General features: G+C 46.1%; 2 long non-coding RNA genes across 2 annotated transcripts; one reads left to right on the top strand and one right to left on the bottom strand.

The window, feature by feature from the left end:
* Positions 1 to 9,508: 9,508 nt before the first annotated feature.
* LOC113568085 lies at positions 9,509 to 12,069 on the bottom strand. Its single transcript, XR_003409539.2, has 3 exons — positions 11,907 to 12,069; positions 11,027 to 11,060; positions 9,509 to 9,660 (listed from the first exon to the last, which is right to left on the bottom strand). It is a non-coding gene; the product is annotated as an uncharacterized LOC113568085 (long non-coding RNA).
* Positions 12,070 to 18,115: 6,046 nt separating this feature from the next.
* On the top strand, positions 18,116 to 19,117 carry LOC113569034. Its single transcript, XR_003409685.2, has 2 exons — positions 18,116 to 18,447; positions 18,698 to 19,117. It is a non-coding gene; the product is annotated as an uncharacterized LOC113569034 (long non-coding RNA).
* The last annotated feature ends 1,949 nt before the right edge of the window (positions 19,118 to 21,066 follow it).

Here is a 21,066-nt window from a genome sequence, read left to right on the forward strand (position 1 = left end):
CATCAGAACATTCAACAATCCATCGATTTTCATTTAGATCCAAGTTAAATCCAAGCACGATGAATTACTGAAGCCAGTCAAATACTCCAAAATGAGCCAAATATTCAAAGGAATTGAAACACCAAGCCATATGTGAAGGATAAACTAAAGATAATGATAAACAATAATAATAATAATAATAATAATAATCACCCTGCCCAGCTCTTACAGTTGGTGGGCTTTAGCCCCATCCAGTGTATGCCACTGCTTGAGGATGTTTTACCCAGTCCCATCAGTTAGAGAACTTTGATAATATATTAGATGTCTCAGAAAACTTAACTTGTTGATTTTAAAATGAAATGTATAGAAAATAAAAGTCTTAAACTATATCAGGGGGGTGAGGTGAACTAATATTTTATGTGGAATGCGTGTAGTAGCACTGTTTTGTTCAACCTCTCCTAATCCTGTATGTTCAGGTTCGCCAACCACACAGCTGGACAGTGCTGTGGTCATAAAGGCTCCGCTTCCCCTGCCTACACACTCCGCTTTGTGCTGGGCTCTCTACAAAGCCCAGTGCCGCCATCGCACAGAAACGGAATTTAACATGCCTTATTTCTCCTGGACCAAGGTAGACACACATGGTCAACAGAATTCCAATCAATTAGGCGCAGTGGGGCTCCACATTCCAGTTTTCGGGATTGTTTTCTTAGTCCGGCAGTAGGCCCAGGAATTTTATCCTCTCAGCCATACCTTAGTTGGAGAGTCTAATATATCAAGAGGCCCCAGAGCAGACGCTGGAACACCTGTTTAGGGGAATATTTAATCCTTTTGCTCCTTTGCAAGTGAGAGAAAAGCAAAAGAGAGGTTTTTTTTTTTGCTGAGGCCTGGACTGCTGTGATGGTACAGCCTTTCCCAAGCGTTCTGATCTCAACGCTAATCGCTCTTCAAAGCCCACTGCAGAGTCCACTGCAAAGAGGTGTGTGGAGGTGTCATGCTAAACAACAGCGCCGGCTTATAGTGAGGGAAAAAGAGTCGTGTGCTGCTGCTTGTGAGAGGACTGTGAAGTACGCAAGAGCAGAAAAGGAGAATTTGGCTGACCAAAAGGAAACAATGAATCTGCATTCGCTGGTAAATACAGTATCACAGATTGGTAAAGCTCTATCCTTAATTTCCAGGTGATAGGGTGGCCTGGATCCACTGTCCAAGTGATAGATTTGCCTGGATCCACTGTCCAGGCAATAGGGCCACCTGGATCTACTGTCCAGGTGATGGGGTCTCCTGGATCCGCTGTCTGGGACGATAGGGTCACCTGGATCTACTATCCAGGTGATGGGGTCTCCTGGATCCGCTGTCCGGGACGATAGGGTCACCTGGATCTACTATCCAGGTGATGGGGTCTCCTGGATCCGCTGTCCGGGGCAATAGGGTCACCTGGATCTACTATCCAGGTGATGGGGTCTCCTGGATCCGCTGTCCGGGGGATAGGGTCACCTGGATCTACTATCCAGGTGATGGGGTCTCCTGGATCTGCTGTCCGGTGATAGGGTCACCTGGATCTACTATCCAGGTGATGGGGTCTCCTGGATCCACTGTCTGAGCGATAGGGTCTCCTGGATCTACTATCCAGGTGATGGGGTCTCCTGGATCCGCTGTCCTTCTGAAGTGTGGAATAGAAAGAGGTGCACCAATACTGCAAAAATGTAAAAAAAAAATAAAAAAAAAAGTATGTGTGTGTGTATATATATATATATATCTTGATTTCAAGAATATAGCCAAATTTGCTTCACTGAGTTAAATATTGTTAATACCTCTGCTGGCCTGGGCATACGACAAATAAACATGATTATAATGCTGAACTAAAATTACCAGTTGGTTGGCAACACCAGACTCGTCTTTCCAGTTTATTTCCATCAGCAAGCATGTACTAACACCACTCTTTACATAAACAATTTGCATATTTGCGCTAATCTACTGGTTTCATTTTTAAATAAAACTGCATTTTGTCTTCTGTCCTAAATAACGCACAACAAGAAATGATTATTTCCAAAAATCCTTATTCAGCGTGAATATACTAAAAGCCACAAAACATATGGCCATGTTTTTTACAGAGTAACAGGCAAAGCAATGCTACAAGCAATAAGTCAACATACCCAGAAGGAACTGGGCCAACTTAAATTCAACATCCAGTTCCATTCAACCAAAGAAATACACAAAAAGTGCTGAGGAGTATACGTGGAAGTGCCGACTGCCAATTGAGAGGGGAAACCGGGTTTTGCATGTCAGGGCTGTATGCCATACGTTCAAGGAAGCAAGTCAGGGAAGAGATTTAGAGATCGAAGCTCCGAGCTCCGGCTTAGGCAACGAGTGCACCGAAAGTCAGCATCTGCTTGGACATGCATAAAGCCCTTTCCACAGAAGTGACACTGCACAAACTGCACAAAGGAAACATCGCTGCTGACCCAGTTGGTGTTTGAAATATGGAGGAGGCTGGGGGTGGGGGTTGGGGTGGGGTGGGGGGTACCTCTTATTTCCCCTGATCCCATCAACCCAGAAGGGGGCAGAGGGTCACTTTCCATACTTGGCCATCAGCATGGAGAAGGAGGTGGAAGATTGAAAGGGAGTAGCACACTGCCGGCAGCCTGCCGAGGCAGACTAGTATAATGAGGAAGGACTGTCTCTGGTCAGAGAAAGTGAGAGAGAGCGAGAGAGTGTGAGAGCCCACAGGCTTGCAAACCATTACAGCCTGACTTTCTTCACTAACATTTTACACAGTGCACTTATTCAAGTTCATTTTGCTAGTTAAACAATACAGACTCAAGTCCACAAGGCAGTCTGTAATTATTGGGACAGTTAGACATTTTTTGGAGGTTTTGAATCACCAGCACTTGCATCTGAAATCAAACAGCGATTCTGAAATGAAAGAGAAGCTTTTATTTCAGGGTGTGTATGTCCGTATCAGATTAGCCATGTAGGAATGATGACCCTCTTCATACCTTCCTTATGTGTGGTTCACCCGTTTTATTCATCATCCACCAAAAATAATTGGATGTCACTTCACTGTTCATGTGAGGTATAATAAAAGGAACAGCGTGGATCTGTGAGACTTTGGCAGCTGGAGTTGGCTGTTCTGGTCTCTGCAGTGGTTTTAATGCCAGTGGAAAAAGTCCAGCATAGGACTAAAAAAGGACAGGACAACCCACACATAAATATAAAACAAACATCAGCTGGGTCCCGAACACACGGGTGGAGGCGGAGCAGCACGAGCACACGGGTGGAGGCGAAAAACGCAAACACACAACACACAGGTGGAGGTGCAGAAGCACAAGCACACAGGTGGAGGTGGAAACCGCAAACACACTGAGCACATAAGTGGAGATGGAGTTGGAGAAGCATGAACACACAGTTGCCCTTGGCAATAGGAAATAACCTGGTCGACCAGAAAAAAACCAATATGCAATAGATGAGCAACAGATACGTTCAATCATGAAGAGAAAAACAGTTTGAGTGTGTTTGATAAAAACAGTTCTGGGACAAACTCTTTTGAACAGATGACACGAGGTTTAAACTGTACCAGTACCAGGAAGGGGGAATCCTGGGAGAGAATCAGAATTACTCATGTTCGGAAGCACACCACCTGTGACGGGGGCATGTGTTTGTGCCAACGCGACTGCTCACGCGTTTTCACTCATGATCTGATTGGGCAGAGAGAAAGGGCAGGGGGAAATACGAAAGTGTACGGAAGCAGCGTAACCACTCCGACTCAACTAATCGGACGCCGACGCTCATTGGTTGATGCTTTAACTAACAGCAGGACAAGCTGATCACACACAACAGAGATGCACCAGACAGTGGCCGCATTTAAGACGCCCCATACCGAAAACCACACTGCCCCCTAGGAAAGCTCATCAAATCAGAATAATGGTCAGATTAGACTGCATGTGAATGTAATATGAAACCATGTTTTACAACAGGCTTCTGACGTGGCTTGTTAGAGAGCCGTGAAACAACTGTGGATGACTGAACTTAACTGAAATGCTCGCAGTGCTACCAGTGATGGTGGGGCCAATGTTAAGAACACATTCGAATTTTTGCAGGAGAACATCCTATGGCAACCTTAGCTGAAAATGGTGTTCACCTCAGACTGATGGCACTCGCATGCTAAATTTCAGCTTTCTGAGTCAGTAGATGCAGTTTTTTGTTTTGTCCCATCATAATATTGGTCAAATTAGCAGAGTGCCTTCTGATAGTGCCTTAACACATTAGATTCAGTGTCGTGATACAAAATAGAGGAGAATAAACACAGAGGTAACTTTAACAGTGCTTTGGCTACAGAGCAAACCTGAGCACAGATTCAGCTAAATGCCATTTTTGTTAAAGATGTTAACAAAATAAAGTCACCAGTCCAGATTACCAAGCTAACAATAGCTAGTGATGGTAAAATCTGCTGAGCCAAAGGCGGCCAGCCAAAACGGCTATAGGGATGTTCAGTAGTGTGTTCAGTGGAGTGTTCAATACAATGTTCAGTAGTGTGTTCAGTGGAGTGTTCAATACAATGTTCAGTAGTGTGTTCAGTGGAGTGTTCAATACAATGTTCAGTAGTGTGTTCAGTGGAGTGTTCAATACAATGTTCAGTAGTGTGTTCAGTGGCGTGTTCAATACAATGTTCAGTAGTGTGTTCAGTGGAGTGTTCAATACAATGTTCAGTAGTGTGTTCAGTGGAGTGTTCAATACAATGTTCAGTAGTGTGTTCAGTGGAGTGTTCAATACAATGTTCAGTAGTGTGTTCAGTGGAGTGTCCAATACAATGTTCAGTAGTGTGTTCAGTGTAGCATTCAGTGGCGTGTTCAGTAGTGTATTCAGTGGAGTGTTCAATACAATGTTCAGTAGTGTGTTCAGTGGAGTGTTCAATACAATGTTCAGTAGTGTGTTCAGTGTAGCATTCAGTGGCGTGTTCAGTAGTGTATTCAGTGGAGTGTTCAATACAATGTTCAGTAGTGTGTTCAGTGTGGCATTCAGTGGCGTGTTCAGTAGTGTATTCAGTGGAGCGTTAGGTGCTGTTTAGTACTGTGTTTAGTGGTGTGTTCTTGGCTGGACAAGGCAACTCTGTGCATTTCACTAGCTAATGATAAGACTGAAGTCAAAAAGCCTTAAAACAAACAGGAACTGAAAACTCCCTTCAGCACAGCGGGCCTCCAGAAGGGAAAACCTCCAGCGCCCACACACTCTCGTGTGTTTATTAAAACCTCATCATGTTTATCTAGTTTGAAGAGTTTTATTTTAAATAAAAAGGTTGTATATCGATGGATATTCAGTGATGTAAAAAAAAGTAAAACTTTATATGATTTAAACACAAGATTTAACAAATTCCAGCTAAGATTTCCTTACTATGCACTTTTCATTAAGCAAGAATAGCCACCAGCACAAACAAGATTTGTCTCCGCACTAACCTCAGGCTGCTAGTGTTAAAATTAGCTCTCCAGATTACAATGTTCATAATCAATCAATTAATTAATTAATTTCACAGCTGAATGATCTAAATTACTCTGTTTGTTCACTCAGCTTTCAAGGCTAGAAAAATGATCCCTGATAAACACTCCCTGTTTTAAATTTGGAATGATTTTAAATCTACTGATGGGGAGAGAGCACTGCTAGACCTGAAATGTCGAGGACATCCTGAATGTTGGGGTGAAGGATGTCTGTACTTCCACGGAAACTGAAGTACCAGCAACATGGCTGTCCTTAGACCACACAGCTACACAGAAGTCCACTTCGCCCCGGTTCTGACAGCAGACCGACGAGCTGTGGCTCAGTTCATGGCTAGAGTCTCTGCAGATGGCGGTTCTTAGCTGACCTAGTTTAGCACGAGCCAAGCGTGAGCGGGGGGGGGGGGCTCTCCTGAGGCCCCTCAAAAAAACGATAAGAGTGCTTTCATTCTAAATCTAACGCGGCAACTTTGTGAAGGAAAGACTGGTGTTCGCGATAGGGGAACGAAAGTCGGGCCTACGGCTGTGCAATCAATGTTACGTGATAACTGCATAGCTCAGTAATGAAAAAGGCATGCACTATATCAGTGTGTAGCCTAAACATGGTGTGTCTAGACCGTAAAACGAATAAACAAACAAACATGAATTTTATCTATAGTCTGCCATTTTAGGTGGATGGAGAACAGTGTCCGTCTACAGAGGCACAATACTGTAAAATTGTTTATCGAATCTGCCAGTCTGCCAATCTCGGACTTTCTGTTGTGCACTTTAATGTACTGTAAGCATGCATTATAGCAGTATTCCCATAAGATTCCCATTGTTTTTTGTGTGCACTGTAAAACCGGCAGCTAAATTCTTTGAAAGGGCTTCAGTCCGGAGTCATCCGGATAAACACGACTCTGTCTCCATGTGCTCCGCCCCTGGGGGACAATATTCAGTGTTATGCTTGCTCACGCCTGCATGCTCCTTTTCCATTTTTCTCCGTGTCCAAGTCTTCAGAAGCACTCAGGACAGGTGAACAGGAAAACCGCCCGACATGTCATTGCAGTTTGCCCCGCCTGTCTCCCCTCGTGCTGATCTGAAGCAGAAAGCCTGCCAGACTGGTCCGCTTTACCCAAAAAAACCTGGAAAACCGGGCCGTCCGTTCTCAATGTGCACAAGATCAGAGCGCAGAGACAGATCAGAGCTTCTTGCTGAGCTGTAATGTGTGGACATCAAATATGTGCTGACAGCCTTTCAAATGTCAGTGTGTTCTCTCAAGCTTTTTGGCAAACGGGCAAAATCTATAGCCCAAAAAAAAAAAAATCAAGCATCTGGGTTTAAAAAAAAAGAAAGACAGCTAGCCAGAGTATCCTGTTGACTGAACAGAGCCAATCAGCCAGTCAGCTGCCTCCTGTATGCTTTATATCTCGATATTCCTCTCATGCAATTACTCGTAGTGCGACATGGGTTTTGTTCTGTCCTCTGCCACTGCATGAATAATAGATGGAGAATTCTGCCCTGCTTCACAGTCCAGACGCAGGGCAGGGTAAAAATACACCCCGGGTTTCATGTATCATACAGGCAGAAACAAAAGGGAAGGAATCTGCTAGCATGCCACTGCTTCATCTTGACATGACGGACTTGGTGGGGTATGAGCGTGCATGCAGCTACATGCCCTAGATGCATCTCGCCCCCCCAACCATTTCCTCAAATGGTACGGCCGGGGTTGGAGAACAGGCAGCAGGCACAGATTACACATATATCTGGACTACAGATTACACATATATCTGGACTACAGGTTACACATATATCTGGACTACAGATTACACATATATCTGGACTACAGGTTACACATATATCTGGACTACAGGTTAAACATATATCTGGACTACAGGTTACACATATATCTGGACTACAGTCAGATTTCACTACTGTTCTCTGCGTTTCCTGTTGTTATGCCAAACTGCCGTATGGCTGGTATCCTTCTTTGGCCTGGTGGAGTGGACGTCACGATCCCACAGCATTCGCCGTCAGAAGCAGAAGGTCTTGTAGTGTGTCCTGGTACAGGCGACTAGTTTTTCCCTAATGCTGGAGTTTTGTGACTGAAGAGACCTCAGCAGAGGGAAACACTCACGTCTTTGTGTTGTGAGATATAGGGGGGGAGTCTATCTTAGCCCGCCGCACGTTCCATTTCACAGTCTGCGTTCAATTAGCCAGGAAGCAAAGCGGGGTTAATGGGAAATAATGAACGCCATATTTTTCTGATCTTACGACAATGGCTGTGTATTATTTCTGTTCAAGGTAATGACGTCACCTCCTAATTTGCCTTCTTGGAGCGAGGGGTAGCAGCACCCGACACCGAGACCGTCAGATCCACCGGTTGTATTGCAGTTAAGTGAAAAGGTGTGGACAGTGAGAGGAATTAGGAATGAGAAGACAAGTTATGATTTCATCACTAACATTCCAAGCAGAGCATTCTGTTGTAAACAACGTTGAGATGACTGGGAACATTTTCATAAACAGCACACACTCGGTGTAGGTTAGCAGAGGACCTCCCGTTTATTATCTGGGCAACGCTATTGTTCTAAAAACACTCCCCGGTTCCAGGAAGTGGGATGAATGACTTGGCAAGGTTCGTGTTCGGTCCACTGCACCAGCTGAACTTCTGCCCAGTAACAAGTGCAGTCGCTGGGCCTCACGAGAGCCTGACCGGATTGGATTCAGAGCTGTATCAGATATTGCTGCTCTCTTCAATCTGAATTTTCAGTATGACCGCACATTTGCTAAACCTGTGCAGAATAGACAGACTATTTATTTAAAATTGATCAATTATAAGTTTGACCAAATTAAATACGAGGCAGCCAGATGAATTGAACTTTCAGCATTTTGTTACAGAAGGCTGAGCGCTATTTATGTAAAATATATCTTGTGTATTTTGACAGGAAATACGCTTAGGCCCTCTAACAACAAAATGCTCCTTTTGCTGCCTGTAGACGAACATATGCCAACGCCATGCAGGCCAGCTGAGCCGAAACCCACAGCTCAGGAATCGGCCGCTGGGTGGGAAACCCTGGCAGAGGTGCTGAACTCGCTCCCTGGCGGAGGAAGATTAGGCGGGCGGGACGTCTCCCTGCTGAGTTGAGTGGGAGAGGGGAGGTCAAACCCACGATGGCTCTGGTCTTCTATTTCCGCCCCGGGGTCATGGTATCTCCACCTAATTACACGCCGATGCAGCGCGACGCCGTGGGCACGCTCTCACGCCGTCGCACGCGAGGGTTTCTCTCCTGTTTCTTTTTTCCCTGTCTCCTGTTTCATGGTTGACAGGAAGGATGGAGGAGTGGAGAGTCTAGTGAGATTCTTGTTTACATGTAGTCCTGGGGTGATGAATGCTTGATGGTTACGGCTTTATTCTCAGGACATCAGGACATCAGGACATGCCGCAAAGCTCTCGCATGCAAACTCAGGGAAGCTGACGCTCTCTGAATTGCACGGAGAATATTACGTTAAAAACATAGTTATTTTACCCTCTGATTATTCATGGCTAGTTTGTAGTGTGTGATTGCTGGAAGTGGTAGAGCCCAGTGTGTGTGAATCCCCTTTCGGGACATGTTCGCAGAAGGAGGGCAATCACTTTGATTTATGCTAATAACAGACTCTAGCAGCATTAGATTTACCCTTCTCAAAAATCAAAGCTCCCTTTGCTACTTCAACATCTTTCTGGAAGTATCTGCCTGACAAAAGCATTGGGTTTTGGGGTGGAACCAAATATAACACGTGCTAAATTTCCTCCGGCCTGGCGTGAGACTTAAAAAGGCCGGCTTGATCCGTCTCTTTTTGTTTGTAGGTAATTTACTCGCCGCTAACAAAGAAATGCAGAAATATGTGATGGAATGAGGGAGACTACCCTGTCCAATTACTGAGGGACCCTTCAAGTAACACGCGAACTGCTGTCTGGCTCTTGCAAAATGCAGAACTGCTGTGTTTAATACTGATACAGAAGTTTTTCTGCCAAAACACCATATATGCAATTTAAGAAAAAAATGGATTGCCATTTATTTCTGGAGAGCTCACTGCAGGGTTCCTGCCCAGTGAGACGAACAGCCCATCAGGAAAGCAATGCAGTGTAACGAACAGTCCGTCGGTGATGCAATGCAGTGAGACAAAAAAAGTCTGTCAGGAATGTCTCTCTTCCTTCTCAGTCTTCCTCACATATGAGCTACAGAAAATGGGAGAATATCAATATTGCCAAGATAAATGACTATAATAATAATAATAATAATAATTACTGTAACTGTAGCCTGCGTTGCCCATTGCCCATGTATTCATTGTTTTTGTTTGTTTATGGTTTTTAGGTGTTTTTTCAAGGGCCCATTATGACGTCTCGGGGTTTGCCCTTGAGTCCTTCCCTTTGGCTGTAGCGGTACAGGACAACAAAAACCGATGGACTATAAAAGTCCACTGACAGAGATGGATGGTGGTAGAGGAGGACAGACAGATCTGGGGATTAATTACTGGACCTAATGGATTGCAGTCATTTTTTTCCAGGCCCACGTGATGTGCTGCATAACTGTTTTGCCTACGCAGCACAGTGCCATTAGGAGATGAGTGCAGTTACAGAATTGCCACTCCTGTGATGAGTTGCCTACTCAAGTTTAAAATTTTCAAACACTGGCCTAGAGGAGTTAAGGAACTGGAAAGCGAATCTGCTGGCCTTGCTTTGCTTAACCAAGTTTAGCAGGGTTTCCTTGGTCCTGAAGGGGCTATAACATGACCCATTGTATGGAACAGGTTGTTTTAAAAACTCCTGACCTGATTGGTTGACTGATTTCCATGTGAGCATGACACACCGTGCCCCGTGCCTCAGTTGAATAGGTTGACTGGTTTGACGGACAGCTAACGTATCCCTCCCATAAAATCTGGAGACAAGCCTTCCTCATAAATCTTTATTAAAAGATTTATCTCACTGTAAAACTGTAGCATTCAAATAACGAACACATCGTGAGCCTGTTTCTGGGTTCTTTGTGATCAGGTAAATGGACACCCACGTACGAAGAAACATAGATATCCAAACCAAATGCAGAACGTTCGTGCAGAATGCATTGACAAGCATCAAAGAGATTTCTGTCTGGCCCTGAAGAGCTGGAAATGTTATCACCTGCTGCTGTTGCTACCTTTAGCTGGGTGACTGTTTCCCTCTGTAAGGCTGGTGATCAGAAGATCACGGTGTGATTGTCACTTTACTGTGCAGAATTCTATACCACACTGGATAATTCACTCTACAAGCAACTGGAAAGTGACCATTTTTGTAGCTGTTGCTCTGGAGTCATACACACCGGATTTGAAATGGAACAATGAGTATTATGAGGTGGTTAGGAGGTTCCTGTGGATACTACAGGGGGATGTCATTTTAGAGGAGTTACATTTTCACTGATGAACCATATCATCAAATTATATACACAGACTATTATGTTACATATGCTATGTATACTCTCACTCACTCAGAAGACCATCTAAATCAACATCTTGGTGTTGCTTGGTTGCACATCCTACCGATGCTCGGTCAGGTCGTTGTCAGTACTTACTTGTTTCGGGGTCTCCTTGCCTGCTGCTCCACATCTGAAAGGCACAAACGGGTTCAGGTCAGGTGTTCGAAAGCGCGTATGCAGTGGTGGCGTGTTTGGTTCGGTCCGAGCAGAGAAGAGCGTGCCACCTCCACCACAGCCAGTCACGACTCCGGCACCGAGCAGCGAGTCAGTCCCACCAGCAGCCGTACAGGGCCACGCCGCTGGCGTGCACAGATGAGGGTGTGTGCTTTGCATGGGGGGCGGGTCCTCCTTTATTCTGCACGCTTTCGCCTGTCCGTTGCTCCGCTGTGCATTTAGGTTCTTATCTCATCTATTCCTAAAACTTTGTCCCGGAAATAAAAAACTTTTTTATTCCTTCTTTATCCCACTGAAATCTCGCCTGTCTGTTCCCGAGACTTATGAGAGGTGTGTGTTTTGTAGTAAACATCTTGTAAGGTTCCTTTGCTCATCTCTTTATGGTAGTCACACATTTCTGCGTTCAGAGGTTTTTCTCCATCATTCAGGGTGGGGGTTTTTTTTTTTGGTCCCCTTTTGTAATCTGCCAGGTTGATTGCTGTGGCTAAACTCATCTGAGCATCCCTGCTTCCCTAAAATGTACCCACCACTTGGTTCGACACTTTCACTTAAGTGCTGAGCATTTAGTGTGCATAAAGAACATTTCAGTGGATAATGTGAATTTAAACCAGACACTCAAATCCAGAGTGCAAAAGTTGAACATGTACATAACATAAACCGTTTACACAATGTAAATCCACATGTATATGCGATCCTCACGTGACAGTATTACAAGTTCAGTAAGGAAGTAAAAACATGCGTATTAGAGGTTTGGTGAGCTGAACACAGACAGTGGCTGTACTGGTTTATGCCTTGCCTTTACCTTGGTGGGTCTTGGCGTGCTGTGATTGTCCCACGGGGAGAGGTCTGGACACATCCCCATCTGTGTCTAATGGCTCCTCATTACTGCGTTTAGAAACTCTACACCGGTCTGCTCCTTCTATGGTGAGCGAGAGAGGGACCTCCAGGGACCATGTTGTGGTTACATGCTCCAGGCAGGGCAGTTTTTCATTATGTGAAGGAGGAGGTCCTGGATTCAGGAGGTCCTGGACTGATTACAGCATGCCGGGGCGGGGTTTGCTCTTCAAGGGGCACTAGAATTGCACTGAGGAAGCCTGATGTAGACTTTCCACAGAGTCACAGAGTCCTTGACATTTCCCAGAAATACAATAGTAAACACACACACACACACACACAGAGCTGATGTTCAAAAACTGCACAATTGGGAAAACAGCCTTGGCTTCAATTATCACATTACAGACAGTGAGAGGAGAGGAACGGCAATGTAGGAGACAGCAGCTCCTCCTCTGTGATTTGAGCTTAATATGGCTGGTTTTTAATGGAAGAAGAACAATAAGAACAACAACACATCAGAAATGCCATATTCATGTTTATCCAGCCACTGTAGTTCCTTTAAAACTCCACGTTTAGGCGCTTTGCCAGTTTTAAACCTTTATGATAAAATAAGGCATACGCTCGCACAGCTTATCGATTCCGTGTTCCGCTTAATCCTTTTGCCCATTAAGAGATGTTTATTGATGTGTACTCACCCCCACAACCCCACCCACGGTAGCTGTGTCACCAGGAAACACCTCCATTAATTGTGACGCAACTCAAAAATTGGCATCACGGCATCAGAAAGAACAAAAAGCACATGGCGCTGGCTGTCTGGGGCTCGGTGACCAGAGCTCTGACCACAGCAATGCCTTCTCATGACAGCGGACCGTACGCGTGCTCTCCTGTCATTGACTTCTCACGTGTCGTCACGTTTAACGGGCCTGCTGTGCCCTCGTGACAGCACACGCACCTTCGTTTATGGGCGGGGCCATTAGAGGAGTACTGGGAATGTCCTTCTTGCCACATGATGGAAGCTTCCGGTAAGATGTGAACTCATCAGTGCCCTCTGAACCTCTTCTGCCCCTGCGCCAGGCCGGAGACTCCCGGAATCCCAGAATCCCCGCTGCCGTTTTCCTGCTAGTCCATTCTGACAGATTTCACATTCCCAAACTGACATGGAAAATACGGAGCGCTGCAGCTCTGTTTTAGCCTGATGCCAGTTGCAGTGATGAGTGAGAGGAATCACATGACATCCATGCGATAAGATTTCTCCAGGTCAAAGATCATGCCCTAGAGCCTGAGGAGCACATATCAGAGACTGGAAACAAAGCACTGGAAATATAGTACTGTAAAAAAAAATTAAATAAAGCACTGGAAATAAAGGACTGTAAAAACATTGTAAATAAAGCACTGGAAAAACAGCACTGGAAAAAAAACAGTGTAAATAAAGCACTGGAAAAACAGTGTAAATAAAGCACTGGAAATAAAGCACTGGAAATAAAGGACTGTAAAAACATTGCAATAAAGCACAAGGGAAAAAAAACAAACTTTGGATAGTCACACGCCGATCATCTGGAGTGTAAAATAAGTTCCATTCTGGTTTACATAATGAGGAAATGCTAAATGATTCAATGCAGATTAAACTGCTTTTGCAGTGGCAGGCTGATATCAGATTTAGTGGAGCTATTTTTCCTCTGCCAGACATCTGTGACTGCACTGAACAAAATGCACAAGCGTTTAGCGTCCACATTGTGATTTCTGCCCTGCCCAATGGAAGCTTAACGGTTAACGAGGGCGCGATTGGGGGGGCTGAGCCTCGTTTAAAAGATGGAACCACTGCAGATCTGCTGCAAAGACCCATACGGGGGGCTCCGCTAGCGTCAGGTCCCGGGGTCTGAGTGTCCCCCCTTGGCTTCCGCAGCCAAGAACTCAAATGTCGGGCACAGCAATGGAAAAAAAAAAAAAAAAACACATCCACCGGAACGGGCTCAGTCAAGCAGCACTGACTTGGAACGTCAGAATTTCCAGCTCACACTCCAGAGCTCTGGCTTTCGTATTAGAGTCTTCTCCCCCAGACTAACATGTCCACTGTTTACATAACATGTCAGTCAGGAGAATATGGGACTGCCTTATTTGTCTCCAGAGCCTGACATTAGCCAAAGCTGCAGGCTACACACGGCGAAATCACTGACGTCAGACTAGCTGTTACGGCACCGAGGGCTGTGGTGGAGGGGGTAGGGCTTCCTGGGGTTTCTCCTCGGGTCTGTTTTGATGTTTGGAGAGCTGTCTGCTTTCCACTGGAGCTCGTTTCCACAGCAGCGAAACGCGGAGCGTCGCATCACGTAGCGTGCGCTTTCCCAGGCCGTCGCTTGCGGTGTCATTGAGTGACGGTAGTGAAGCGCCACCTTCCTGTGCAAACTTCACCGGTGCACGATTCAACTGAAACTGCAGCGTCGCGCCTATCGAATATTCTCGGTATTTAACGCGCTGTCTTCCTGATGGCACATGGTGCACGTCTTCCCACCAGTGAGTGTTGAAACTCGCAGCTAGGCGATGGCGGCGCGGCTTTTGCGCCACGTGCTTCGCAGGAAATACGAGGGCGAAACGGCATGACGAGAAGTGTAACGGAGATGACGACAAAGCGTTCATGGTGCCCATAGTGACGCGGAAGTAAGCCGCGAGGGTTTGGACTGAAGCGTGCGCGACGCCCGTATGGCTGGGCGTCGGAGAGGGGGGGCCGCGTGCGGCCAGGGGTCTTCGCCTCCCTCCTCCTTCTCCTCCTCCTCCTCCTCCTCCTCCTCCTACTAGCATGGTCATTTGAGCTCCCCTCCGAGTTCTACCCGCCACCATCGCCGCCACGGAATTTGCGAGCACCGTGCGGCGGCGTCTCCGGTGAGCGCGGACGAGCAGTTCCGCAAAGGCTGCGTTCCGTGAGGTTCGGCCGCGCGTGCACAAGAGCAGTGTGCAGTCAGGACACAGGGCACGGGTGTTTTTGGAATTGCGCATGAACGATCGCTCCTATCTCAAAATAAACCCGTCTTAATCTTAATCTCTCTTAAACTGTGCAAAGTGCATCGCAGAGCGTCCACACTCCATCTGCTGCTATGCAGACTGGTCTGCGTATGGCCAATGCACCACTGCCGACTGGATAATAAGCAGTGCATCGTCAACACGGCAGTGGCACTCTGACAGTAGAGGCCTGGCTGTGGGAGTTGAGCCGGTCCGCGCGTACCAGTCCATCGGTGACGTTGGGAATTTTACCTGGGCCTGGATTTCTGCTGTTGATACGCAGGTAGCAGAGACCCTGTGGGGAGAGGGTGTGTGTGTGTGTGTATACGTGTATGTGTTTCCTGTGTGTGTTCGTATCTCAGCGTTTCTTCTGCTCTGTCCTCTTCCGATCGTTCTGGAATGATCCCAGCCGCTTCTCGGCCGGCCTGAGCTCCCCAAGCGTTAAGTGCATTGACAGGAATGATGAGCTAAAGGCAATGTTTCATAGGTGAGGAAAAGACAACCATAACCATGGTTTCAGGCGTGTGTGTGTGTGTGTGTGTGTGTGTGTGTGTGTGTGTGTCAGAGCCAAGCCCCTCAAAAAATGTGAAGAGGAAGAGGCCAACCTGTTCACTATGACTGTGACCACAAAAATCTCACCACACACACACACACACACACACACATACACACACTTCTAGCAGGTCTCCCAGTATTTTCACACCACTGGAGACTGGAGTTTATGGATAACATATTAACATTAATGACACTCCGCTATGAGAGATGGACACTGTCTGAACTCACAGATGTTTCCTTCCCCAAAGCTCCTGTCAGCTTCTTCTCACACTGTGGCTGATGCATTTTTAAACCTTGCTAGGGGAGGAAATGACACAAAGATGGAATTTTAGCAAGTGCTCTCATGTGTGAGAGCCCTGAGGAGGGTGGAGGAGAGCAGAAGCAGCTCAGATGAACCAAACCAAAGAACAAAAATGTGGTGACGTACAAGAAGAAGCATCGCCTGGAATAGTACACGCTCACAGGCTTCTGAACTCGAACTTGAGCACGCAAAGGCACATTACCAATACGACCTTGTGTGCACTGAATTAACAGCTTCCACACTTTTTCTGAGCAGGATTTCAAAGCAACACCCTACAACTGGTCAAGGACCTAACACTTAAAAGTGACAGAGGCAACTTTATGTGACTTAAATAGCTTTTGGTGCCGAATAATCAATAGCTTCCTTTTTAGCACTGCTTGGTCACTGAGGTTTTCTTTGAGCACTTTTTACAAACCTACTTGTTTATTAATGATAGAATATTGCTTGACAGGCATGGTAGATGTGATATGTTCCTTCAGCTTTTTAATGGAGAAAGTTTCTGTTGAATTTTGGCAATATATTGCTCTCGGTTGGGTAACACAGAAAAATGATTTGATGGGTTGATGAAATTTATGCCTCACCCTGCGTGTTCTGAGCGGTGAAACAATGCAACAGGTTTTTATTTGGATTTTCTTCGACTCGCAGTGGAAACTCTGTAGTCATAACTTGGCTCGGTTTTGGGAATGACCTCGCTGCCTCCGCGAGACCAGGAGCGAAGCTCACAGATTCAGTCCCCTGTCCTACGGCACGTCTAACAGCCCAAACCAACACAGCCATCGCCCACCTTCAGAACCCGACACTCGTCTTTCCACTCTGCTGGTTTTGTAATATTACACTGTGTGAGTGGATTTCCACAGTCAGTGCAAGGCGTTCCTTTAAAAAGTGATGACAACAGTCATTTTTGAGAAAGTCTATAGTTCCTCGATGCGTTAAACGTCAACTTGCGTAAGACCATTACCCAGTGCGTATAACAGAATAGGTTTTTATACATCGGTCCTTTATCATGTTTGCCTGTGCTTCCATGTCTGTGTATCAGGCAAAGTCTTGAACTCCTGCGTTTTCTAACATGAACTGTTTGTCCTTATTTGAAGTAACAAGGTTTCTAATAATGTCTGAACACAACCCTCTCTGATGTTATGTAATCACTCACTGACTCCAACACGGAGATGTGAACAGCTGCTTTAAAAAGTACCAGCGCACACGCCGCTATCTTAGCTACCGACCATGGATCAAGTCTGAATCCAAGTATTGAAACTATTTTTCCTCAATTATTCTATTCTGGGGAAAAACCATGAAACATTGATAGAATCAGACTTGACCACAATTAACCTAGTTACATAAAACAAGCATAAATCTTGACTACAAACAACCTACTGACATAAGTAGCTTCACAGGTTCATTGGACAAAGGCCATGTTTACTATGGGAAGATGAAGCTGTTGTTGTTTATTATTAACCTGCTGAGCCAGCTATGAGAGACCTCAGCACAGATATTCCTGAGCCCAGTGACTATGGTTACCAGTAGAGGCAAACGATCCGGCCAGTAAATCCCTCCCCCCCAAACACTCACACACACGCACACACACACACACACACACACACACACACACACACACACACACACACACACACACACACTCCGCCCCCCCCACACACACAAACACACACACACGCACTTCCCTAACACACACAGACACACACACAGACACACACACACACACACACACACACAGTCCCCCCCCCCACACAGTCCCCTCCCCCCATACACACAGTCCCCTCCCCCCCCACACACAGTCCCCTCCCCCCCACACACACACACAGTCCCCTCCCCCCACACACACACAGTCCCCCCCACACACACAGTCCCCCCCACACACACACAGTCCCCCCCCCACACACACACACAGTCCCCTCCCCCCCACACACACAGTCCCCTCCCCCCCCACACACACAGTACCCCCCACACACAGTCCCCCCCACACACACACACAGTCCCCTCCCCCCACACACAGTCCCCTCCCCCCCACACACAGCCCCCCCACACACACACAGTCCCCCCCACACACACAGTCCCCTCCCCCCACACACACACACAGTCCCCCCCCCACACACACACAGTCCCCCACCACACACACACACAGTCCCCTCCACCCCATACAGTCCCCCCTGCCCCCCCTCCACACACACATTTCGCTCCTCCTCTCCTCCCACACACACATTCCCCACCCCCCCACACACACATTCTTTGATTAACTTGATTTTGTTATTTTTGGCAACCTAGCCACACACGCTATTGGGGAGTCGATTCGGCTCAGCGTGCACATGCTCAGAGCTACCCAAAGTGCAGAGACATGAAACAGAAGGTGGGCAGTAAAGTTCATTCCAGGTCAGCGGCAGCAGAAGGACATGGGCTCGGAGACTAATGCACAGTGCGCTCTCTGGAGCAGTGACTGGGACCTGGGTATTCACAGCGCCGGTCACAGACAGCTGGGGGTGAAACTCTCACTGATGTATCCAGTTTTGCCCCTCCTAGTCCCTAGCGTCCACGAGAAGGGTTTTAAAAAAATTTGTCTCGGAAAATCCATCTTGCAGTGTGTGGAGGACATTAATTCTGTCTGGGAGAGAGATGAAACAGAGGTGTCCTTCATTCCTTAACGACAAAAGTAGGTTTGTTGCATTTTGTCGTGTTTGTAGAAGCTCTTAATACGCAACTTCATTAATCCTGCATATCATCCAGAATGTAACAGATTACTACATAATGCAGATCAATGTAATACATATCCCCCCCCCCACACACACACACAAAAGAAAGTGACCTAAATGCTAAACACTCTTTATTTCACACTCAAGCGGGGACATTTTGACACGGCTGGAATAAACTGTGGAATGCTGTTCCTGCTTCTTCCCCCACAGCTCACAGAAGTCTTGGCAGCCTCGGGAGCTCACAGCAGTCATGCATCATCTATATTTTAAAACTGCGGGCAGAGAGTCTTAAAGACACAGTCTGCTCCTCGCTGACCCAGATTCCTGTCATAGTTACAAGAGAAGACAAGAGAAGAAGTGTAGCATTAGTCTGTCGAGGGAACCCACCGTAGTGCAAACACAGAGCGTCTCAGGACTGACAGGGCACTGTTTACGACAGGGACAGTCATTTCCTTAATGCCTTCTCACTTCCTCGTGATGTATGGTAGGATATGAAAAAGCAGCAAAGCTAGCGGCTTAAATGAATAAATCGGAATATTTTATTAATGCTGTCCTGTTGTATAAATTAATAAATCGGAATATTTTATCAATGCTGTCCTGATGCTTAAATTAATAAATCTGAATATTTTATCAGTGCTGCCCTGTTGTATAAATTTATGTTGTCATTGTGTAACATTTCGTTGGACTTTGCATTTCTCATTGTCAGACTGAACATTTTCACCAGACAATTATGTTTACACTACACCAGCGTTCATTTATTGGATTCTATTAAGATACTTTGTATGCTATACACACGTGCACACATATGTGGTGTGGAGAACCTCAGCAGTGCGGTGATGTGAACTGGAGAAGTTCAGCAGTGCAGTGATATGATATTTACTGAATACTCATGTAGTCCTGCTAAAAGGGGAACTTGCTGGAACAGTAATTCTTAAAAAAGTCTTGGTTGTCATAGCAACCTTGCTTAACTGCTGCTTCCATGAGTGTGCGGGCAGGTGAACTCTGATTCAGGGAGTCCACAATCTTCTGTAAATGTCCCTTTACTCAAGGGCTAAAAGGGATAAGACAGTCGGATAGATGGTCCAGCACGCTGCGCCGTGTGCGGACCACGGTGGACCACAGTGCCTGTGAAAACATTCGCTCTCCAAGAAACTCAAAGGGGTCCGTCAGTGTACGACTTTGTTTCCTGCCGGCCGTGCTTGCATGAATAAGACGGACGTGTCTGTCTGAGGAAACCCCTCCAACACCCCCTGACCCATCTAGCACGAGCATTCCACTCATCAGTCTTCCTAAAAGGAATGAATTCTGCGCATCTTTAAGCTAGTTCGTTTTCACACCTAGACATTAGACCTGTTTTTAGTGATATAATAGATTAAATAAAGCCAACACCCTCATTCACTTTATGAGATTGTGGTTTGGAGATAAATATCGATGTTTTGCTTGGTGTTATGTGCCTTTCTCGTCCGCCCTCACATAAGGAAGTGCAAGCAGGGTGACCTTAACGCGTGTAATAGCAGGTGTCCAGAAACGCATTTCATATTCCCCATAAAAGCAATGATTGAAATGCAAAAGTCAGCGGGTTGTCACTGTGCAGTGCAATGGATGATGGGTTCCATGTGCTCGCGTGTGCGCCCGCGTGTGTGTGTGTGTGTGTGTGTGTGTGTGTGTGTGTGCGTTTGTGGTGTGTGCTAGCAAAAATATGCGTGTGAAGAGATGGAGAAAGAGGAAGAGAGAGAGAGAGAAACGGAAATGCAAGGGTTTTTTTTCTCCATCTCTGTTTCAGAAGAGCCGGCACGCTTTCTCTCGCTGTGGCTAGAAAATGAGCAATGGCTGATTCTCCACCATTTTACACACACACACACACACACACACACACACATACACACACACACACACACACACACACATACACACACACACTATAAGATAACACCGTGATAACCCTGCAGATAACAGCCCACCCTCTTCCTACTGTACACACAGAGTGTGTTGGCTTAGGTCACGCCGTGCTTTTTTTACATCCATATCTAAAAGACTTCACCACACTGGCCACCATTTTAAGCCTCCATCCTGGTCTTTTCCTGCTCTCTGTGTTCAGAGTTACTGTGGACAATACTGTGTCAGGCATGAACAGGAGTATTGTCTCGGTATTAAAAAAGGACACTTATCAGCATATTTCTGTGCGTGTGTGTGTGAGTACAAAAGATAATTAGGGAGCCAGAGCAATCTACAGTGGGCAGCTTGAAGAACAGTTCTGTATGTGCCCAGACAGGTGGAGAATGGGGAACGCAAGAACAGCTCATGAGAGAAGAGCTTGCTGAGGAAATAAAGACTCTGTAGTCGGAAGTCAGACAAGGGCACAGAAATAACACTTTATATCACATTTCATAGTTGAACTTCACCCAAGATAATTTTACATGCCAGCACATGCAATTTTACATAAGCCTTAAAGCAACATCAGTATAATATAAATGTGTAAGGTGTATAGCAATGACTTCAGTGTTGGGTTAACCCCTATAGCATCGAATGAACTCTTATTGTGTTCATCTGTGTTCAGATATAAAACTGTGTGTGTGTTT

The sequence above is a fragment of the Electrophorus electricus genome, chromosome 26 (assembly GCF_013358815.1).
Source record: "Electrophorus electricus isolate fEleEle1 chromosome 26, fEleEle1.pri, whole genome shotgun sequence".
In the NCBI taxonomy this organism is placed as follows: Eukaryota; Metazoa; Chordata; class Actinopteri; order Gymnotiformes; family Gymnotidae; genus Electrophorus; species Electrophorus electricus.